The following is a 23,450-nucleotide window of genomic DNA, read 5'->3' on the forward strand; positions in this document are numbered from 1 at the left end:
TGCCTAGGACATCAGGGACTTTTAACTCAGGGCAGGAGGAAGGGTCATGGTCTCTTTCTCAGAGAAAGTGAAAAATGTTAGCTTTATCTTTTTGTGGTTTCCCTGGGTAGCAGCTTATCTGATAACAAGGGACTCAGCACTGTCTGTTTAATCCCAGGTCTAAAAGAAGGAGCTTTTCTTTTCCGAATTAACACAAAAGAAAAAAAGAAAGCAAGATGCCTTCTGCATGTCAGTGTTTGACTTTCACTGGCAGCTTCTGCTTCTCCAACTGTTCGTTGCTAAAATGTGTACTTATTGTGGGTGGAGAGCGGGGTAATAAACACATGATCTCCAAACATCAAGCAAATATGGTGTGGTTTCCCACTTCCTGTTTTGAATCACAACTGATTTTTCTTTAACCTTTTGGAAATAATTTGAAAATCCACATTGTAAGCCTGTAAAGGATAGGTGTAACTATAAGATGCCGTGAGCTTACTTAGAGTTTTTATGTTTCATGCTCTGAACGGTGCTTTAGCACACACCTCCCTAACTAAATTTTTTTAAAAGCAGATATTCCTATTCCACCTTCTCCTGGAATTAACAACATCTTTGTTACTAATGATCAAGGCAATTCTAGTAACAAAAAAATTACATGAATTTTTAAAATAATTCCAATTCATACTTGCTTTCTTCTTTTCACCCTCCCCTGTGGAAATGATTATAAATGTGTGAGAAAATGTATGGTTTTGCAGGCCAAATTATCCTTTAGCAATGAGTCTAATGTTTTGAATCTTACTCTAGTTTCTTATGTCAGAATTTTGAAGGCACAAATTTACTGTTTCTAATGTCACTTCATTTTTTTTGGCTGCAGGATGCAACTGTAGCCTTCAGAGGACAAGAGCAGAGAGGGCTTTGTAAGCACAGCAAAACCCAGCCAAGATGCTGTATGTGAGTTCAATTTGCAGTGTGTGTTGTGACAGGCAGAGGCACTGGATGTAGCTGCACACCAAAAAGTGGCATTTTTTCTGCATCCTTGTACTCATCACCTGGGCTGACTTTGTACTCCTGGAGCATGAAGAACCTACATGTGGTCAAGTGTTGTGTACCATGCTCTACCATGTTCAGCAATGCTGCTGCTCCTTTGTGGCATTGCATTTCACCAGCTGCATCCAGAAGGCTTCTTTAGCATGATGCTGCTTGTTTTGTAGTGTCTCCCTTCTTGGGCAAGGATGTGAGATAGCTGGACCTCCTTCAGATCTATTGGAAATGCTGTAGAAAAGAAGGTAGAGAAACTTTGATGGAAAGTTGTCTGGGATCTTCTGCTGTAGCAGATGAGCATCGTTGTGCTGATCTTAATTATTACTCTAGCTTCTTTTTATTTAGATCTGAATATGAAAACTGACTTAGATGGTTGTAAGATGTTACTGTGCAGTTTTTCTCCTAACCTACTAGAGTGTATCCTTGCCTGAGGCAATACAATATGCTGTCAGATTGTTAGAGTGGAGTGTACCAAACACGAAAAAGAAAGAAAAAAATTCCTTCATGTTACTCTGGCCTTAAATGCAGCAAGATGGCAAAGAATTATGATGCAAACCTTTAGGCAGTCTGTGCCTTTATTGTAGCCCTTGAAAATAATCCAGTAAAGAAGCAAACAAGCATAATTTGAAATGAATGGTGAAATGCTGTGTTTCTCTTTAGTCAGGTCTCTGCAGCCCTCAAAGACAAGTTAAATGTCTAGCGGGAGCAGGATTTGTGTGTAGTCAAAGGGCCACTCTTTATCCTAAAAATGACCTGATTGCCTAATTATTATTTTTCCCCCAACCAGCTGTTGTTGTAAATGCTAACTAAATACGGACTGGAAAGGTCGAATTTGTTTTACATTGCTCACTTTGTGTTTCCCCTCTGTGCTTCAAGGATCTGCATTGTGTTTTGCCTCTCCCTTTTTTTCACCCCAAGCCAAAAAAAACCCCAAACTAAAGCACTTTGTCAGGGTTATGAAAATCTCAGAGTCAAGTTGCAGACTTGGCAGTAGAATATCTAAAACATGATTTAATTTTGTAGGATGGTACATCTCAAGTCAGTGATGCCTCTTTTAAAGCAAGTGTTACGTTTCCTAGTCCTAAGCACATTGCATGTCAGTTGTTCTGTATATACATGCATACATATATATGTATGTTCATATGTGTTTGTTTTTGCATGTGTGTATGTATATATATACACACACATCTTCTAGGAAATTCAAGTAAATTACTTAGAACAAGATATCATTCATGTAGGTAACATTCACTGCACTCTCGCTGGCTCCCTTACCAGAGAAAAAAACTAAGCAGACACATCTGTCTCAGTGTTTTGAGCTTTGTAAAGTGATGTGCCCGCCTTGCCAGTAGCTGCATTTTGCAAACTCACTTTGGGGCACACCGTACTTCCCTGCTAGTGCTCATGGTGGTGCAAGAGCAGGCACCCAGGGCTCAGATTTGGGCATGGGGGAGGGACCTGGCCTGGAAAGGGGGAAAGTTTCATGTTTACTGTTTGCTTTTTATGGGATGGGTCAGCTGTAGCTTCCATCCTTCATGGAATTTGCTGATTTAAAGACATTAGAGTTTTGGGTTGTACAGCAGCACTGCACTTGAACTTTTGTTTGCAGTATTTTCAAATAGCAAATGCCACACTGTGTCTTGATGTGTAATATGGAAGGAGATGACTGAAGGAGATTCCCATCTGTCCCAAACACCTGCCTGCAGAAAGGAGGCACCAGGTCTCCCCTCCCCTGAAACCATTCCCTCTCAAGTGAAGTTAACCTGCTTGGTAGCAGAGGGTAAAGCCTTTCTGAAATGCTTCCTGAAAGCTAAGTGCTCAAGAACTTTCAGAAATCCTATAATCAGTGAACTTAAGGCACCTCGGCCCTCTCCCTTAGTACTTCTCCATTGCAATATAACCTCACATCCTGAACCCCGTCTGACTGGTGTGAAGAGGGACAATGGGTGTCCAGGAAGCAGCTTCACAGTATTTTGTATTCCCTCATTTGCTGGCCACATATTTTGTTACCAGCAAAGCACTGAAATGCTGAAGATAGTTATTAACATAATTTTGACTCCTTTGAGCTGTTTATTGCAGCTGTATCACTGTGCTCCAGAAACAGTGATAAATTTATTTTCCTCTGGTTATTGCAAATATCTGTCTGCCTATCTATCTCTTATTTGGGTGACTCTGCAGGTGGAGAAGTCAAGGTTGGAGAACTCTACCTGCTGGCTGCAAATTCGGGGTCAGACTTACCTGCATAGTGAGAGTGTGTTATGCTCTGTTTATTCAAAGCCCAAGCTCCCCTGACTTCAGTTGTAGTTTTGTGTGCACTAAACTTTTGCAGTGGAAATATTTCCCTTTATCATTCTCAAAGTTCAACTCACATCTCAGCTTTCAGATTCAATCCTGTTTGATGAAGGGACCCAAACCAGAAGAGGATGCTATTGGTGACTGGGAAGGCATTAATGCTGTAACCACTTTCTGCCTCAAGGCAATTCAGGTCTTCACAGGAAACTCTTAGAAATGCATGCGCTGAGCAGAAGGGAGCAATGCAGAGAGCCTTTTGGGAGGAAGGAGAAAAGGCATCTGGCAGCATAAGAAATAGACAGCATTGTTCTTGTGGGAGCATCCAGTTTGGGAAAGCCAGAGACATGAATCAATTCTTGTTTCCTAAAGCTGGAGCAGAGAAATTACTAGGTCTCCACTGAAGTGGTGCTGTGGTGCTCTTGGGGAGGTCCTGTGCAAGTCCAGGAGTTGGACTTCAATGATCCTTGTGGGTCCCTTGCAACTCAGGATATTCTATGATTCTGTGAAGTATTGCTGAGTGCTGAGCACCTTCCTGCTGTCAGTTCACTGGGTGCTGCCAGCTCTGTCTGCCTGGCTCTGTGTGCCTCCCAGCTCTGCTGCATTCTGCTGAATATGCTTTTTCCTTGCACAGCTGAGTTCGTTTTTCTGCAGTGGAGTCCCTTGTGAGGCTCCCTGCCTCAGGAATTCGGCTGTCAGCCTGCTGGAGATGCTGCCTGCAGGATTCAAAAATAGCATCCAGTCCTCTGCAGGGACTTTCTGGCTGGAGTAGATGGAGCGGCCCTGTGCCATGACTCTACACACTTCAGTGGCCAAGCATCACCTCTAGGCACTTCACTCTTATTTACCTGTGTAAAAAAATTAACTGGCACTTGGGGGTCTTGATTTCTCCAAAGCCTTAAGCTGTCTCTGGCTGACTTTCAGCCACAGCAGAGGAAGGGAAGCCTGGACGAGCAGTGCCTGCTGACCCTGCCATGGTGCCTCTCTTGGAGGAGGAAGGCATGTTTTGTTCCATATGCAAACTGGCTCCATGCAGCTTGCCAGGGCTGTGTTGCTGCCTCCCAGGAGAGCACAAAAGTTAAGCAGGTCCGATCTCCGCACTATGGAGCGCAACGCTGCTGCCTACCCGTGCCAGGAAGTTCTTCCTCCCTGGGAGGTGAAATGGCTGAAAGATGTTAAAAAGTTTGTGTGGATTTTGGAAGCCAGCCTCTGTTTCGGGGTCCCATTGCTCTCTCTCTTTTCTGCCTTACTGGTATTTGTGAAGACTTTTTCATTGTGGAGGAATTGAAAAGGGGAAGAGCTCCTAAAGCGCTCAGTCTTTCCCCTTAATATATGTGTTCCTGGTGTTGTCTCATTTCCAGGCTTAGACCTAATGTAGCTATCAAAGCCTCTTCCTTGGCCTCATCATGCAGTGTAGCATATTTTTGCCCTTAAGCAAGGGAAACAGATGATAAGCTGAAGCCAGTTGTCCTTGTATTGAAAGTGCCAGAGTGGGGCCAGCAATCCCTGCTGCTGTCTGTACGTACCTGCTACGGGTGCCTCACTTTCCATTATTCTGTGCTGTATGCCAGCTGCTTCTTTTCAAGGATATGCAATGTCCTAGGGAAGTTATGGTGCTGTGGAAATGGTCCTGCCTCCAGAGTCTGCTAATGAGAAGTAAGGAGCAGCTGGTGGACTGAGAGCAAGCAAGTGGGTGTCTCAGCTTGGGAAATAGTAACAAAAGCAAAGCCTTTAAAAGTGAAATGCCATTTCTTCTCCAGTCTAGGACTCTAACAGGTCTTGGTATCTCTGGAGGGATAATGATCCTCACTGGAAGGTGACCTATTGTGACCATTATGCCTACTACCAAGTGTCCCATCTCTGCCAGCCTCTCCTGTGGTTTAGTTTTCAGGTAGGTGTTGTATTTTAAACCTTTAGAAGAAGATGATTTTCACTGGTTTGGAGATCTGCGGTGTCAGTTTGTTTCTTGCCTGTGCTTGTGCCTCACCTTGCAGGTGTCCTACCATCATGCCCTTCTGCATTTCTTGTAGAGATGAGAGACAGCATTGTTCTCCCCACTGCCTGGGTTTCTGGGGTTTCTTTACTCTGAGAGCAGGAAAAGTGCTGATTGATAGGTACAGATCCCCATTGCAGACTTTGCTTTCATGGGGGCGACATCTGCTCTTGATTTCAGAGGGTCCTGAACAATCTTGAAAGGTGAGAATGCACAGGTATGGTGCAGGTCAGGTTAGGAAATGAGAGAAAAAGGAGCATTGCTGTATAACATATGCAAGTAAGTTCTGAGAGTTTTCTTTTCCCTTTTGAGGATTCAGCCAAGTTGCCAGGCTTTAGCTTCTGTTCCCAAGAAAATACGAGGATGAGACCACTGTGTTAGCTAGAAGCAAGTGTAGCTGTGGGATGAGCACCAAGTGCACCTAGCAGAATTGTCCCTTGTACCTCACAATGGCCAATTTGTTAGTTGGAGTTCCTGGAAAACTGTCACTGCTACTACTCCTTGATGAGGGTTGATATTTGCACGAAGCATGTGAACTTCTGCTGTGATGACTTTAATGAAAACAGAAGGTTTCTCAGAAGGTTACTCAGTAGGTTTCCTACCTGCTATCAGTAAATGCCAGACCTCTTGGTTGCCCTCAAAGACCTGGAAGCCTTGCAACACTTTCAGACATTCCCACTGTTGAATTATTATGCTAAACAAAAATTCCAAAGACACCATCAGAGCAGTATGGCTCTGATTGCAATACAAAACTATCAAATGGTTTCTCTAACCCTTTGGTTATTTTTTCTTTTACTCTTTTTCTAAGAACAGGAGCCTGTGCCTTGCCTGCCCTCTGTACCAATCCCTAATACAAAGACCCATAGGAAATGCCAGCAGCATTTCAGCTTTCAGAAAAGCAGGGGTGCCCTTTGTCTCATCAAGAGTTCATGTGAATACAGTTGTCTTTTTTGAGGGTCACAAGTGGTTCATTTTGTGGTCCAACCTCCTGTCTTGATTCACTGGATTGGGTACCCAGTTGGACACAGGTGTATATAGTACCTGACTCCTGATCCCGTCAGGTCTTGGAAGCTGAGCAGGGTCAGTGTCAGGTGGGAGACCTCCTGGGAATACTGGGGGCTGTAGGTTGTGGTCCTGAGGACTTCACTGTCACCGTCCAAGCTCACTCGGCCGTGGCAGATGAATCTCAGGAGCAACAGGTGGGGCCAGTTCTGTGCACACTGTGCCTCACCTAAAAAATCCACTGTGCAGGCTGGAAGGGGGCACACCCATGTGGGGAGAGCCCTTCCCAAATCTTCGTTCGCGAAAGTCTGGCCATACGTACATATAGGAGGTAGAAATATTTGCACAATGTCAGAAACTAATTTACTACAGCTTTTTTTAACATAGCCTCTGTTTTATTTATTCCTGGTGATTTGAGATCTATCAGCTCCTTTCTGGGACATATACCTTGGTGTATTGCTGTGTAGTCAGCAACGTACCAGACAATTAAGATTATTTACTCGCCGAAGTGCTGTAATTAAAAGAGAAAGCTGACATGCAAGCATCTTTGAGGATAAGCATAAGTCTTCTGTTATCTGGGAAAAAAAGGACCTGCAAAACTATTCTAGAAGATCTTATTGTAAGACATGTAGTTATTTGCCTTTCCTCCCCTACCCTCCGCTCCTTTTCTTTGCAATTTAGATAGATGGAATAGTATTTTAGGAGCTGTGTTAACTAAATCTTAGAATTGACTGAGGTTGGAACTGCTATGAAACAGAGAGATGAGCCACACTGGGAGGTTTCTGCATAGTGTCCAGAGCTGCCGTTGATCTGAAATATTTGCAACTTGCCAGTGCTTAGGTGGTAGGTGGCTCTTGGCTCAACAGAGTGCAGGGCTCAAGTCAGGCTGAAGCATGTAGATTCTTGGGAATTAGAGAACCACAAATGTGCTGAGCAGGACCACAAATCATACATTAGCTTGCATTTGCACAGTGCTCTGAAGATGATAAACGCTGCCTAAATGTTCACTTGAACTTCAGCATGAATTAAATCCAATAGAAAGATGTTTGGGTTTTATTTTCAAAACGTTGCAACTGGACAAAGAGTTTTTGTGGTGGTTTTCTGATTTTTTTTCATTTAAATATTTATGAAAAATATTGACAGAAGATTTAATTAAGAAAAATCTCGTGTTATTCAACTGATATGTCTTCATAGGCAGTTCTGTGGTGTAACTGCAGCATCTTAAAAAATTTGCAACAGGAGTTACTGCTAATTTCCCGCTTTCTGGAGTGAGGCACAGACTGTGACCAGCAATGACTGCACTCGCTGTGGTTGGGCCAGTGAGCTGAAATCCTTGGATTAGTGTTACACAGAAATCCAGAGCAGCTGAGCCATCAGTCCCTTCCAGCCTGGAAATGGGAGAATCTGGGCCAAGATTCAGGGGAATGCTGCCCAAAACTAGGCTTTAAAACACAGCCTCACAAATCTCAGATGTGCTAAGACCCCAGTGGCTTCTGTGGATGTCAAAAGCTGGTTTGGAAGCCTCAGCCACTTTATCCTGGTGACTCAGGGGTTTAGAACTGGTTTGGGAAACCTCAGCCTATACTTCACGGAATTTATCTTCTAGCATCCCTGACCTGTGTTTGCAGGAGTGAGGATGCCTGTCTGATCAGGGTGTGACATGCCATGACCTGTAAGGTCTTAGCAAATGGTAAAATGTATAAGGAGGTTGGTTGGTTTTTTTCCTCACTCTCAGTAAGCTTTGCTGAGTAAGACAGTCCCTCTCAGTTTAATTTCTTTGTGCTCTTCATTCTCCTACTGTGCTGTGCAGAATCTGTCTTAGACATTTTTCACCTTGTTGAATTCACTGTGTCTATTAGTACAGTGGATGAGTCATCCAGCATATTTAAGCACAAACCTTAGGAGAAGATAGCTCTAAAATTGCGTTTTCTACTGGAAGCTGATAAGCTCATTACGTATGCAAAAAAGGATACGTATTTCAGGCAAAGCCAATATGTGACTTGGTAACGAAGGCCAGTCAGAATTACAAAATATATATAATGATGAATTTAAACACCTTACTAAATCACAGCTGTGCCATTTTATTAGACATTCTTTCATAAACTATGAAAGCTTTAGCTATCATATAAATCTGTCTCTTAATAGGTAGCAGTTACAGTTCTTTATAATTTATTTATCTGATACTGCTCTGCAAAAATGAATCTTCTTGGCAACTTCATTTGTATATTACCTTTTGTTTATCGCTGCAAGCCCCATTTTTTTGCCATGCTCTCTCTGCTGGTGCCATGTTAACGATAGAAGAGCAATCTAGAGGGTGTAAAGATAGGTGTTAAAAGTAGTCCTTGTGCTGGCAAGGGCTTGAGATGGGCTTCTGCAAGCAGCTTCTCACGTTTCTCCTCTGGGACCACCCACTGCTTGGGGTTTGCTTAGTGCTGTGGGCAGCAGTTCCTCTTAGAGCAGTTCAAAATAAACATGGTAAGTATACATCAGCCCTCAGGGCTTGCTGGTATCCCAGTTCTGATCAGGCACTATTGTTTTTATTGCCCTAATGTGGTGCTTACTGAAATCACTTGTTCCAGATGTGGGAATAGGTGTGAATGTCTTGTATTAAGTATTCTAGGAGATCCAAGCCAGCAAATACCTAAAAAATTACAATTTTAAGTTGTTGAACATAATTTGTGATACTGGTCAGATCTGTGTACAGACTGCCTTTCAGGTTTTCTCAGTTCAGCTGTCATGGTCCACTCCAGCTGTGTGAAGCAGCAATTGACATCTGGGAGCTGTGGTGGGTTTGCCCATCCTTCTTTTGCTTAGGTGATTAGTAACTCACCACCAATTCCAGTCAATTAAGAGAGTGGTATTCAATCCTAAGTCTATCAAACGTTTTTCAATTTTTCTGTCCAGGGTTTTTACTGATAAATCGAATACTGGTTTAAAACATACTGCCTCTCAATGTTCTGCTAAGTGGCCAGCCCCTTTTTGTCTTTGGACTGTTTAAACAATTATAATCTCCCTTTGTCATTCATTTGATGTTTTTTAAACCAATATTCTTGCTCTGGTGAAATGTTTGGGATCCTGTATCTCTTAATACTTCAGTGTATCAATGAAGAAGGAAGCACCAGCAGGAATGGGTTTCTCTGTGGCATTCAGCAGAGAACAGATTCAGAAGACAGATTTCTCTGTGGTGTTCAGCAGCTGATGCTTTTTGGTCAAATGACCTCTGTAGTGTTTTTTTTGCAAAAAGAAGGGAAATTTAAAGCATTTTTTGTTCTAATTGCTAAAGGTCTGCTGCCTTTATTTCAGGTCAAACCATTACTAAGATCTCCTTTTCCATGTTAAGGAAAGCCTGAGCAGCATTCATCATATTAAGAGTCAGTCATTCCTCTCAGATAGCCAAGCCCAAGCCAACTGTGAATAAAACTGTGGTATCCATTGAAATGTCCATGTGTAGAACTTCCTAAAGGAGCACCTGAGAAAAGTGCACTTTTTCTTAATGCCCTTTTTTTAAATTCAGAAAGGATTAATAATTTGTGTGACTTGTGGAGAACATATCAGCCAAAAGCAGCATACCCGCATGCCCAGAAGATAGTCTAGTTCTTACTGTTGGCTCCAACTGAGTGCAGTTTTCTGGAAGTAGAAAGGGTCTGTAATGAGGGCTTAGAGTTGGTAAAAAAGAGTCACCCTTTGGGTTGGAGCTTTTGCTATCAAGGACCACCACACAAAAGCTCTGATTTACCCAAAACCAGTGTCTCTCTGCCAGTTCCTGCAGTAGGCTTTTCTCACAGCCATCCCATTCAGTATGTCTCTGTAATTTAAATAAGTAATTTTGCTCCTTAATAAACCCCATATGATTACCTGGAAGACTTTCCTGCATTTTCAATTTGCTTTTACTTGTAGCAGACTACTGATGACATTGCAAAATGAAATGAATATTTGATTGCAGAGTTTATAGCAAATGCAGGTCTAATTGCTTAAGCCAGCCATATTTATGTATCTGATGTCATCAAACTTCTTTTGAAGAAGTACAGCAAGACCCCAGTCTTGCAGGGACTCTTAAGCACATCCTTAATTTTGACCCATATTAATTTTATGAATGCTGCTGAGACTTCTAAGTTATATTTGAAGTTGAGAAGGGGGATGGCTTGTTTTCCTTGTGCAGCAGTAATGCTGAAGTTTACACCCTGTATTAGGGATGGTGTGGCAGCATGCACTGGTGAATGCTGGTATCTTGGAGCATATGCACATGGCTGTGCATTGATTCTTTTGCTTAGTTAAATGTACTCATCAGCTGAAGGAAAGGGAAGTGTTATTAGGAGCATCCATCTTGCCTGAGGTTGAAGAAGAAGCCAAGAAAGCAACAGTTTTGCTGTTTGGTCAGGTATATCAAATGCAAGTGGCAGCTTGGCAACAGAAAGACTCTGCTGTCACAGATATTTAAGCAAGTTATTAAAAAACTTATTCTTGTCCTTTCTGTGAAAAATTGTGGTGAGTTGTTGAGAGATAATATGTTTATACTGGCTAACTGCAAACAAAACTTTATTGTTTACTTTAAAAAAATAGGATGAAACCAAACAAGGGATTCTAGAAAGTAAAAAGAAAAAAAAATTAAGCTGTTGAAAAGCAATGAACTCAAACATACAGAGAAATACATGACACCAAGTTGGGAGGGAGTGTTGACCTGCTGGAAGGCAGGAGGGCTCTGCAGAGGGATCTGGATAGACTTGAGAGATGGGCTGATTCCAATGGGATGAAGTTCAATAAGGCCAAGTGCCGGGTCCTGCACTTTGGCCACAACAACCCCCTGCAGCGCTACAGGCTGGGCACAGAGTGGCTGGAAAGCAGCCAGGCAGAAAGGGACCTGGGGGTACTGATTGACAGGAAGCTCAACATGAGCCACCAGTGTGCCCAGGTGGCCAAGAAGGCCAATGAGATCCTGTCCTGTATCAAAAATAGCATGGCCAGCAGGACCAGGGAAGTGATCCTTCCCCTGTACTCTGCGTTGGTGAGGCCACACCTTGAGTACTGTGTTCAGTTCTGGGCCCCTCAGTTCAGGAAAGATATTGTGGTGCTGGAGCGGGTCCAGAGAAGAGCAACAAGGCTGGTGAAGGGACTGGAGCATAAGTCCTATGGGGAGAGGCTGAGGGAGCTGAGGTTGTTTAGCCTGGAGAAGAGGAGGCTCAGAGGTGACCTCATCACTGTCTATAACTACCTGAAGGGAAGTTATAGCCAGGTGGGGGTTGGTCTCTTCTCCCAGGCAGTTAGCAATGGGACAAGGGGTCACGGGCTTAAGCTCTGCCAGGGGAAATTTAAGTTGGATATCAGAAAAAAATTCTTTCCAGAGAGAGTAATCAGGCATTGGAATGACCTGCCCAGAGAGGTGGTGGATCCACCATCCCTGGAGGTTTTTAAACTGAGATTGGATGTGGCACTGAGTGCCATGATCTAGTAAATGGACTGGAGTGGGCCAAGGGTTGGACTTGATGGTCTTGGAGGTGTTTTGCAACCCAATCGATTCTATGATTGAAAACGTGTTAGTGAGAGCAGTTTGTGTGCTGCCTCTGGAAAACTAATATCTAGAACAATTAAAATACAGTCATCTGTTCCAGTGGGAAAAATAGAGTTGATTTGATTATTAGTTACTCTTTTTATATCACAGCCCACAAGTTGAGGCATTTGTTCTTAATTCCAGAAGTTTTCCTGAAAAAGGATTATCCAAGCTGGTTGCCTGGAGTGGCCCCTTGGTTGAGTGCCCTGTATGGTAAGGTGGTGATGTGGGATGACATGCATGAGGGCCTGGCTTGAATGTCTAACCCTTCATTAAAACTGTTGCAGGGTGATTGAGGAGCATAGCTCCTGAGGATTTTAATGGTATTGCAGGTGTGTGACAAGTATTGTTAGGGACACTGTTAAAGGTGCAAGTATCCTACATCAGAAAAGTTTCCTAGATCAGCTCTTGTTCCGCTTTGGCTTGGGATGTGTCTGCCACTTAATCCTGGAGCTGTGGAGCGCCAGGGTCTTTCTGCTTGTAATCTATTCCACTTTATGGTGCAAAGAAGAAAATACTTTTAATGTGAAATACATTTTAAAAGCCACACACACGCACACAAAAAGCCCCTACAGCTGTTTGAAAGCTGTTCGGAACTATGGCATATTAGAAATAGTCCCAGCTGAAATGGATTAGCAGGCAGAGTTCAAGTGAGGAGGTCAAATTTGTAAACTGAATGCAATTTATCTTGTGGCACTGCAGTTTATCATATGGTTGCAGAAATAAAGAAGTACCACACACATGCACATTTTCACACCTAATAATTTAAGAATAACTGGAAAAGGTCTTAAAAGACATTAAAAGACTTCTGATGACATCATGCTATCTGAGATAATAAAACAAAGATGGTTGAAGTCAGTTCTAAAATAACTGTAGCCAGAGATGTCTTTATGTGCCAGTTTTATGTATATTTCATGTCTCAGGAAAAAATCCTAGTATTGCATACTAACTGTATGAGGAGACACTGGTAAGATTTTTCCTCTCATGGATTCCTTTTTGCTACATTTCATTTATTTATTTTAAGTTTCTTTAATGTCCAGATTAGCTGCATTTACAGATCTTCAAAACTTAGGATGCTTAATTAACTCTTTAAAAAAACGAAAGAAAACTACTTCAGAGTGAGGCTGTATAGTTTCCTTGCAGCCTCTGACTTTGGGAAAGTTTTATTTTCTGCTTTAGAAGGACCAGGATCCTTTTTCCCCCTCTCCTGTTTTAAATCTTCATCGTTAGCTGGAAGGTTTCTCACTGAATTTGGATAGATTGTTGGAAAGTTGATTTCATGAGGGTATCTGCATAGAGATGCCCCCGCTTCCCTGGTGGCCCAGGATTTCCAAAGCACATGCTTTGCCAGTGCTGCAGTGTTGGTGATCTTCATGCATTGGGACTGCATGTGGTATTTTCCTTTACAGGATGCAAAGTTTGTGGAATGAGCTTGTAAGAAGCTCATTTAAAGGTCACGGAACATGCTTTTGAAAATCTGGTCATAGTGGGACTTGTAGATGGGACTGTGTTGTCTTCAGACAATGCTGCCTGTTAGTTACCTTTAGCCTTGGATATGAGTATCATCTAAGGTTATGAATGTGTGTTCATCATGCTCTGATGTGCAGATGTATTCTTCTGTCCTTCAAAAGATATTTGCTAATGTCACCAGAACAGAAAAGGTGATGGGCCTCCTTAGGAAGGAGGATTGTGATGGGTGAGCCACTTGGAATTAAATGGTCAGGGTAGTTTTGCATTTTAGTCACACTTGATGCTAAGTTTAACAATAAGGACATTTTTTGAAAGACACTTTAGGTGGTGTAAACTCCAGCAAAAGATGTTACTGTCACATTAATAATAATTATTTAGAAGTGTGACAAACTCATTTTTAGCAGCCTCTATTAGACACAATTTCGGAATAAATTTATTAAAGTAGAAAGTAATTTCTAGATGCAATTAAAAACTTGTCAGAGTGAAGCAGCAGCCACTTTCTGTCTTATTTTGATGATAAGCACTGTAACAAAGTGGCTCAGGCTGGCATTTTCCTGCGTGTTGCTTAAGCACGGGCAATCCTACTGCACTATGTGATGGAGCTGCATTTCTAATGCATTAAGCTCTAATGTTGTTCTAAGAGGAAAAATAACCAAAACTTGTTTTGGTCATTTTTTTAGGGATTTTTTCTTTTTTTTTTTTTTAAACAAGTCACTGAAGTATCAGTGGCCCTTATTTCAAGACATGATTCCTGTAGAAATCTGTGGAGTTGGTATGTTTGCAACTTTTTATTATCTTCATGTGCCAGTTGCTAGAGGGATGGTAACTGGAGCATGTAGCCCTCCTTACAGCATACCCTCCAAGGCTGCATATTTCTGAGCTGCTCCCTTACTTCTGGCTGCTTATCTTTTATATTACTAAGGAATTTGATGCATGTGAGTAAAGCTTCAACAACATTATCGGACCTTCTTTGGTTTTAGACCAAACCAGTTATACTTTGATGTTTATGTATCCCCATCCACCACTTCTAGTTACCCCAATCTGCTTCTGGCCCAGGCAGCTCCTCTAATTAGGCCATAGATGGATTTTAAAATTTGACCATCTAGCACCAAAGTTGTTCCCCAGTCTGATTCTCTCACCTGCATTTCTTAGAACTGTTTGCCACATTTCACATTAACAGTCATTGGCAGGTGGTATTAATGGGAGACGATGGTGGGGCTAAGATGATCACTGTACGTTACTCTCTATGTTTTAATCTTTGACATTTCCCACAAGGAGGAGGTTTAATAGCTTATCTATGAGTGTTTTGTCTTGATTTCTCACAAGGCTGGCCTTTTCAAAGGAGCTGATGGTGACTAAGCAGAGAAAGCTCATTTTAAATCAGAATATGTTCCTCAAACCCTTAGCACCACTGACCATGCTGAGATCATGTCTTAGTTCACATACAGTCTGTGACCTGCAATGAGATTCCCACAGGACTATTCTTTTGCTGTTATTCTTCCATGGTTCAGGATGCCCTTGGGCTGCAAGCTGTAGCAGACCTTCATGAGTGCCTCCCCAGCTGAGGTTGGCAACAGTCAAAGCTGGGATAGGCACCTTGCAGCTCCTGTTTTCAGTTACAAATGTCAAGATAGGGCTGCCTGATGGCCTGTGGTTCAGCTTGAGGGCTGGGCATGACCTGTCACCCATCATGAAGTCAATTATTTAGATTTTAAAGAAAAAAGGTTCTGGGAGAGGACAAAATCTATAAACCAAAATGAAAACTGTGTGTTGAATATATGCACTGGAGAAAGGTCACATTAGCCTCTTTTTATAGAAATATTTTAAAAATCCCTCAAACCTTTGACTTAAAATAGAAAAAATGAGGCCCATAACATCCTAAGTTTTAATGCTGGAGTCTGGTGGGATTTTTCTGTTGTGTGTGTTGCTTTGGTAAAGATTGGAAGAGTTCTGGTTTTGTGTGGTGCTATGCATTTTATGGCACATTTGAATGTCTGTAACATAATTCGCTTTACCATCAAAAGGCATAAATGTCAGCCTATTGACACATTATAAAGACACAAATGGAATTTAGCCTGGCAGACTGGTGCTGGTTTTGAGGTTTAATAGTACATCTGTATCCTTTATCCCAGTGGGAAATAACACAGGATGTTGCCTTGTAATTTTTTACTACTGTATAATAAAATGTAACCACAATAAATGGTGTCTAAGCAAGTAATGCATCAGATTCTGGATTTTGTCCAGTGTGCCTTTAGCACTTATCTTAGGTTAGCCTTGCCCCCCCCCCCAAGTTTAGGCAACATGCACTTTTGACTGTATACAAATTGAATGTGCATCTCCTTAATGTGTTATGTACATATCTGTAGAAAAAACACCCTCCTATGCATTCCACCTCGTAATTGGCTGCTGTTAGCAGTGTACTGGTTCATTCTTCTTTAAATCACTCACATCCTAAGTTGAACTGTCCTTGAAAGGGTCTGTTCTGCATTTTTGCACTTCAAGAATGTCTTTGCTGGTTGATTGCTTCCCCAAATGTCCTCACTTAGATACGGTGTTATGTGGAAGTAGGCTTTTGGTAAAAACTCGAGCAACGATATTTCATGGAAGTGTTATCAGACTCATGCAAATCGAGAGCAGGGATGTGGTGTGTTTATATTGGTTGAATTTAACTTATGGTAATTCCCTGCTGAATGCTAATGGAGCATCTCACACACTTTTCAGCATGCTGGGAAGGTGCCGTGTCCTGCCCGGTGCTGGTCCTGCCCTACCTTCAGTGCCTGGGCTGTCGCATTGCTGCAGGATGTGATTTTTTTTTTTTTTTTTTTAATTAAAGCTGTGGGAAGTCTCAGAAAGGACTCAGCACCCAGTCAAGCACTTCTGCAGGGGCCTGATAATGCAGAAGGGCTCTCTCGTTGCTTTCTAACATCTGTCCCGCAATGTTCCAAGTGAAGAAAAATATGAAAACATTATTCTGTGAGTATGAGAGTTCGGCACATTTGTAAAAAGACAATTAACATAGAAATGAGGGAGGCTTTTGATTCATCAAGTAGATTCAACAGACTGTGTCATTTCCTTGATTTTCATTTTAATTAGGATTAATCAGTTTTATCTCCTAAGGTCTTTGCAGAGAATTTACACGAAACAGAAGACTTTGGTCAGCAGTATGCCAGTGTAATAGCCCCTACTTGAAGAAATCCAGCTGTGGCATGTACAGCCAGGATTATATTTGGCAGGACTCCAGACTCCCCTCTCCTCTATCATTAACTGCCTTGCTGTTTTGGGGAACTCTCTGGATCTTCCAATACGAGATCCTGGGCTTCACATAACTGCCTAGTTTCTTGCTTCAAAAACCACTTGGAACCAGTATATTGCTTGGAAAAAAGAAATCCCTGGGATGCCAGCTTGAAATAGTGGCTGCTCTCTGCTTCAAAGACAGGCACAAAAAGTGTTGCTTAACCCCAGCACCCATTGGTCCTGACAGCTGGGACCCGGAGCTGGTGGAGACAAAATGAAGCTGACCTTTTTCTCCTCAAACTCAATATATTTAACAGAAGCGTATGGGTTTGGATGGAGCTTCAAGTATGTTAAAAGTGGAGAGTGAGGGAAAGGAGCCAGGTAGTTATATAGGAAGGAGAGCAGCATGCCAGTGGCCTTGCGGGGGAAGTGGCAAGGTTTAAGTGTGTGTTCTGCATCATGCACAGCAGAAGCATGACTTCAACATGCCTTAGGTCTGTGTTGCTGTCTTAGCGCTGGTTATGTTCTCTTTCTTCTTTTTCTTTCTCAATATTTTGCATATTTTTATTTCTTTTATCCCACCAAGAAAAAAAAATCTTTGAAAACTGTTAGAAAATGAAATGAATCTTTCTGGTTTAGTTATTACAGATATTTCTGAGCAGACAAATTTCATCATGGTAATGAGAGTAATTTGCAAACATGATGAGCATTTTCTTACGACTGTTTTTCAGTATCTAAAATACGTGTCTTGCTATGAAAACTTCCATATAATGTGTAAGTGAAAATTTAGCTTCCAGTTTGTTTCCTTAGTGGACAAGACATAATTGTTACAGAATATTTGAAATGTATATCTTTTCCTATTAATTGTAGGAGAACGGTGCTTCATCCATGTGGGTCCTGCAACAGTAAATATCAAGTGTAAGCTTTAAGCATCTTGTACGCTTAACAGATTTGAAAGCCATTAAGCATATGAACAAGAATAAAATGGAGACAGAAGGCAAAAAATGCTGAAGGGAAAATCCTACTGAAAGCTCACAAAGCATTTTCAAGCATACAGAAATGACCTGCTCTGTTGCTGTTACGCAGAAGTGTTAAAATGAGAGCAGGCGACCCCTCTCCCCCAAATCATTCATCTGTTATGTCTGCAATGTATTTAGACTGAATCCTTTCCCAGATGCTGCGGATCTGTCGGTTCCAGGGGAAATTAATGGGATTTTACCATTTGCTTTGAGGAAAAGAGGACTGGACTTTCTCCTGCTGTCTTTGGCAGGAAGGAGCGAGGAGCTTTCCTGTCTGCTCTTTTTAAATATTGCATGTTTTTAAGCTTTTTTTGCCAGATAGCCTAATTTGTGTTACTGCAATATACCATGTTGGAAGATTACAGAAGTTAATGTACAGCAGTGTGATACACAACCATAATGGTAGACTCTAATGTTTTTTAAATGGTAAACCAAAGGCATTCGTAATACAAGTTGTAGTGAATTGCCTGCAGTTCTTGCCAGAGATTAGTTTAGCATTGCTTTTAGTATTTTATACACTGAAGTTTTTGCAAAGACTAAAAGCTTCACTCGCTTTGCACACTTGTACTTTGTTCTGCCCCTGTACAAAGCACAACAGAACCACTCTTCCTGATGAATTGTATGTCAAGAAGTTTTATCAAATTACAGTTATACTGCCTTGGAAAGATTTTTCTAGTAATCAGTGAAAATTATATCAGATTTATGGTGTCATAACTGGGCCAGGTAGTTAGAAATCTAACCTTTTGTAATATCACAGGTTGCATATTAATGTTTTAAATATCTGAGACACATATGAATGACGTAGGAGATTTTTGCTTTAAATGTTACTGTAGAGATTTGATGGTACATAATCCCATTAAAACAGAAGAGTACAAGATAAAACGATCCATTTGCAATTATAATTAAGCATATTGAGTTTGACCATTCTTTAAAAAATTGGAAGTGCAAGGTTGAGAAGGGTGCTTGAGCAATCACTCTTTACTGAAAGCATTGATGGAAGAATAAAAAAATTGAGAGGCATTGATTTGTCAGTAATCTGCATGGAAAAGTATGGGAAGCATTTCTTTGGAAGGTGAGGGGAAGGTAACTCTTGCGCTGTCATGATTAGCTTTGCCTGGGGAACCACCACAAAAAGACTTGATAAAAAATGTAACACTGTTAACAGTAACACTGTTAACTATTTCATCTGCTTTTGACACGTGGTAAATGAAGTATATTAGTTGGTCAGCTTAGTATTGGAGGGGTCAGCACAGCCTCAGGAGTGCTCCAGAGAAGTAGGGTTATCTTCTAGCTCTGTCAAAGGCCTCCTGTTTGACCTTGAGCAACCGTTTTTTGTCTCTGTGTCTTTCTTTGTACTATTCCTTGATTGCCTCATCATTTTGGAGGATGAACTCTTCGGGAGAGAGATTTCTTTGCATTGTATTCTGTGAACAATGAAGTCTGAGCCTTGCTGAAGCCTCTAGGGGCATCTCTAACAGAAATTATAATTGTTAGCTTTAATCACTTTCATCAAAAGAGCTTGGTAATGGAGGGTGGCAGTGTGGCGGATTTGGAGAAATCTGCAGGGTGCATGTTAATTAAGTCAATGTAGGTGAAAGTTGCTGATTTGGTTTCATCAGGCTGATGCAGAGATGGTAATGCCCGGGAGCAGTTCAATGCTGCTCCATATGGGTCTTCATCTCCAAAAGCAGGAGGCTGGGTGCTCACTCCTCTGCTTCAACAGAGTCAGAAGTGAGTAGTTTGGTATGTTTTAGCAAACAAGGCTTTTTCAGAAGGCTGCCTAAAACTTCGTGTGCATTTTTTGGGTCCCTTTGTTGTGAGCATTTGTGACTGAACTTGGACTGCTTGGCTTTCTGTAGTGGAGAGAGCTGCTTGGTGGTTAGCCATCCCATCTTGATCCATTCTCCTTCTAGCCTTTGCTGTTGCCAAACCAAGTGTTTATTGCTGCTCTCCTTATTAGCAGCTTCTGGTTTGGGATGGAGGTGCAGCAGCATGCCAGTTTGCAAATTAATTGCCTTTCTTGTGGCATCTAGTGATGCAGAATGGTATACCTTTGTCCTATTGGGGTGGATGTATTACTCACCATAGCAGAGGATTTAGAAATATTTAGCCACATGAAAACCAGTAGCCTTGTTAGTAAGACTGGTCTCTGTGTTGAGGTATTTACATTATTCGTTGAGCAGTAGTCTTGGCAGATAGAATTCCAGTGGAATATGAGACGAAGTAAGGGAGAGAAGCAATTGCCTAGGCAGGGCATGACCAGGGACCAACTTGGGAAGAAACAACAAATGCTTTCTGAAAAGTACTGTAGGTTTGAGGTGGAGGCAGGTTACTCAAGTGGTGTGGAAAGCAGTAAAAGAAGATCACAATGAGATTCCCTTGCTTATGGGTCAGGTGTTGTACTGCTGTGAGTATTAGTAGGAGTCAGAGGTAAAGCAGCATCTCTTTCTTTAGTGTGTTCATTCTCTCTTTTAGGGCTAATGTCAAATCCCTGTATTTTCTGCAGTGCACCCACTGCCAGTGAGCACTGACTCTCTTGCAAGTATTTTGCAAGATCTTTGCTCTGCAGGAATTGCTGTATAGTTCCCTTCTTATTTTAATATGAACAGGAATTCCCCAATCTGCATTTGAAATCTGCATAGAAATAGCATATGGCAGAGGCCAACTCAAGGTTATACATTTGGCATTTGGGAAGGGAAGGCAAGAAAAATTTACCAGTCAGTACACTCACATTATGATAAAATAAAGGTGAGCTGGGAGGAGAGCGTGTGCTGAATCCTAAAATGACACAGAAGAGCCATAAAGCACTGTATGTTGTGCTATCTCTACCCCCTTACACTCCAAGCAGAAGTTAAATGTGGGGTATCATAAATGAAACAAAGATCTTGTTTTAATTTAATTTAAAAAGCCTTTGCAAGGTAAGAGGGTAACAAACATTAACTTCTTCAAACTAGACAAACTACAATTTCTCTGCTCTATGCTGCTCTTATCAAATGAGAATTATTCTCGAAAAACTTCTTGGACCCAGGTGGAGGTTTTGCTATAAAACACAAGTGGAATAGTCTAAACAAATAGCATTTTTGGTAGAAATAAAGTATATGGATGCCCTTATGAGGTGTTACATCGTCTGCTCTACAATTGTAGAAGTCTTTTTTTCTACTGAAACTGTATATATTTGATCAAAATCCAAAGCTGAAAATAGGTATAGTCTCTACATGTAGAGACTTTTTCGTTTGTACAAGGAGAAATAATCGCTGGCCTTACCCCGAGTTTGCCTGTAAATTTCTTAGATGATCCAAAACCTGTTAATTGCTTACAGAGGCAATTTGCTGACAGGGAACCTGGAATAGTCTCTTTTTCTTCCAGAGCATTCATACTTGCTTATTACAGAGAAATCACTCAAAAAGCAGCATGCATGCTGGACTCGCAAGCCTTGGTTAAAGTTTTAACTTACTTATCTGATTTCCAAGTTTACTGAATGGAAGTAATTGCTTTTTCAGTAAATAATAAGAGAAGTTGTGTGTTAGAAACCAATGCCTCAGCCTGCTTTTCATACTTTCAGGGGAATACCTGCCCAGGAGTGCTTAGAGTTGGAGTGCAACTTTCCTTTTTTGCCAATGAAGATTAAAGTAAGACCATTCCAGATTAGCTAAACTGTGAAACTGAAGCCCTAGGACCATTTCTTTGTCTGCAACTTTTTTAAGATGTAGGATGGTCTAGCATGTGGGACCATGGCAGCACATGGGTGAAAGCTGTTCCTCAACCCTGGTTAGGAAAGGCTTGGGGACTCACTGCTGCAACTGGATTAACTGCCCCCAGTTTAACTCTAGATCCTATTTTTGTCAGGCTTTAAAGTTTTTTCATTTTAATACACTTCTTAGAAATGAAATGACCTGTGTTCTCCCTTACAAGTTGCAGAAAATGAGCTGCATGTAATGTAGAAGCAGAATTTTAGGCAGGAGGACCCACTGCTGTTTCCCTTGCATGGGTTTTGAATTTTGTTTTCTAATTGTTTCACTGGGATGGGATAAGGTCCTGGGGTCCTATACTATCCAGCTGAACTCTGTCAAGACTGATGCTCACTAAAGTTTTATCTGTAGAAATCTCAACTGTGAGAAGCAATTTTTCATGTGTAATTAATCCTAATAAAACCAACACTTCCAGGAGGCTGACCTGGATCCATCCATTTCATGGTTTTGTCAATTAATGTTATGTTTAGCATCTAACACTATAATTAGAAGAAAATACTGAAGATGTAAAGGGACAGAGGAATTTTAAGTTGTAAACTGCTGAGGAACAGGAATTACTATCTTTGCAATCATAATTTATTTTCCCCTCTTTTCAAACTAGATGTTTATTTATTTTTCTGGTACAGCAACCTCTTAAAATTTCTGATAAACCCTCTAGTATAACTATAGTTTATCCAGATCACATTGGAATCCATTATGGTGAAGAGATGCTCATGTATCTGGATCTGTGTTTGGTAACTACTTATATCTCTAGGGTTTTTTTTTTCTATTATTAACGGTGATAGCATCCAGTGATTTTTCATCCAACTATTGTTGGTTATGTGTTAGAATACTGTCTTACAGAAATGTGCTTCATAGAGATGAAAAATTCATACAAATATCAGACCTGCTGACCAAAACCAGTTGTTCATTGCTGTATCCTGTAGTCAATGTGTAGCAGAAAGTTTGTGACTGTCTCAGAAGTCCTCAGAGGCAAATATAAAACATTTTAAATTTTTTTCCTTTTCTCTTTTTTTCCCCCAGAAATGTTGAATACAGTACTCCGCAAAAAATAGCGTGTGGATTTCTAGCACCTGAAGAACAAGAAAAGGTAATTTACCAGGCCACATAAGTCTAGCCTCATTTCCTCATTTGTTTGCTGTGCTAAAATATTTAGACCTGATCACGTTGCATGAGCCTACAGTGCTGTCTCTGCTTATGAGTTTTGTGTATTTCCAGTTATGCAGACACAGTTGTTTCTTGAGAATATTCCTTTATATAAAGGGAGCAGGGGAACAAAAGCAGCAGAGCATGAAAATGGTGAAGCAAATGTTGGGGAAGAGCAGACTGTGGATTTTTTCAGTGAATGTAGAAGTGAAAAGGGTAAAAGAGGGGGGGAAAGAATCATGGTTTATGTGTGCCAGTGGAAAAAGGGTCATGTACTTCTCTTTATTTGCAAGACTGCCTAGCTCAGCCTTGCAGCGTGCCGGGCAAGTATTGATGGAGGCTCAATGTTCATCAGTGTTACAGCAGCCTCCTTGTGTTTCAGTAACTGAGTAACTTGTGGGGTGGTGCACTCTGCTCCAGAGGTTGTGGGCTCTTCTGCTGCTTTGCAAGCCTGCCTCTTGCAGTCAAGTTTCTTGATCCTCTTGGGTCGTGACATTTTGTTTGGGCAACGCAGCTTGACAGGGCTGTGTGGCTCAGTTGCTGGTGTTAAACAAAATGCTGCTCATCAAACTTTCATGAAACACTTTGCCAGGGGCTGCATCTTGAAAGACTGGGCTCCAAAAAGCACTGAGGAAAGTGTGCTGCTACACCCTGCTGCTGTCTTGTGTTTTTTCTTCTACCTTCTTTCCAAGGCTGAGAGGTGATCACCTCTGTGGGACCTCGTGTGGTTTTCCCCTTTGCTCTTTGCTAGAGATGAGTGCTATAAAAGCTGGATGAGGAGGGCATGGCCATGTTAAGGAATGTCAGTCTTACTTCAGCTGGTACATCCTTTCATCTGTACGGTTGATGGTCCAGAAGAGAAATCAGGAACCTCTGCTTTAAAGCCTGTGTAGGGCTTCATTGTTACTGTGGGTAGGCTAGAGCAATTTACATGACCTGAGCCTTTCAGTAAGTTTTTGTAATAATTAATATATTAACTTCAAAGTGAG

The 23,450-nt window shown here is 41.5% G+C and overlaps 1 protein-coding gene across 13 annotated transcripts in view; it reads left to right on the top strand.

Moving 5' to 3' along the window:
• The window catches only part of ADGRL3 (adhesion G protein-coupled receptor L3), a 513,478-nt gene that overhangs the window by 72,100 nt on the left and 417,928 nt on the right, over positions 1-23,450 (top strand). For 12 of the 13 annotated variants that reach the window (XM_071555824.1, XM_071555826.1, XM_071555814.1 and 9 more), the window contains exon 2: positions 22,339-22,405. The gene's annotated coding sequence lies outside the window, so the exon portion shown is untranslated. Of the gene's footprint in view, positions 1-5,063; positions 5,195-22,338; positions 22,406-23,450 lie in introns of all 13 variants that reach the window. The other variant, XM_071555815.1, reaches the window with a different exon arrangement.

The sequence above is a fragment of the Pithys albifrons genome, chromosome 5 (genome assembly GCF_047495875.1).
Source record: "Pithys albifrons albifrons isolate INPA30051 chromosome 5, PitAlb_v1, whole genome shotgun sequence".
Lineage (NCBI taxonomy): Eukaryota > Metazoa > Chordata > Aves > Passeriformes > Thamnophilidae > Pithys > Pithys albifrons.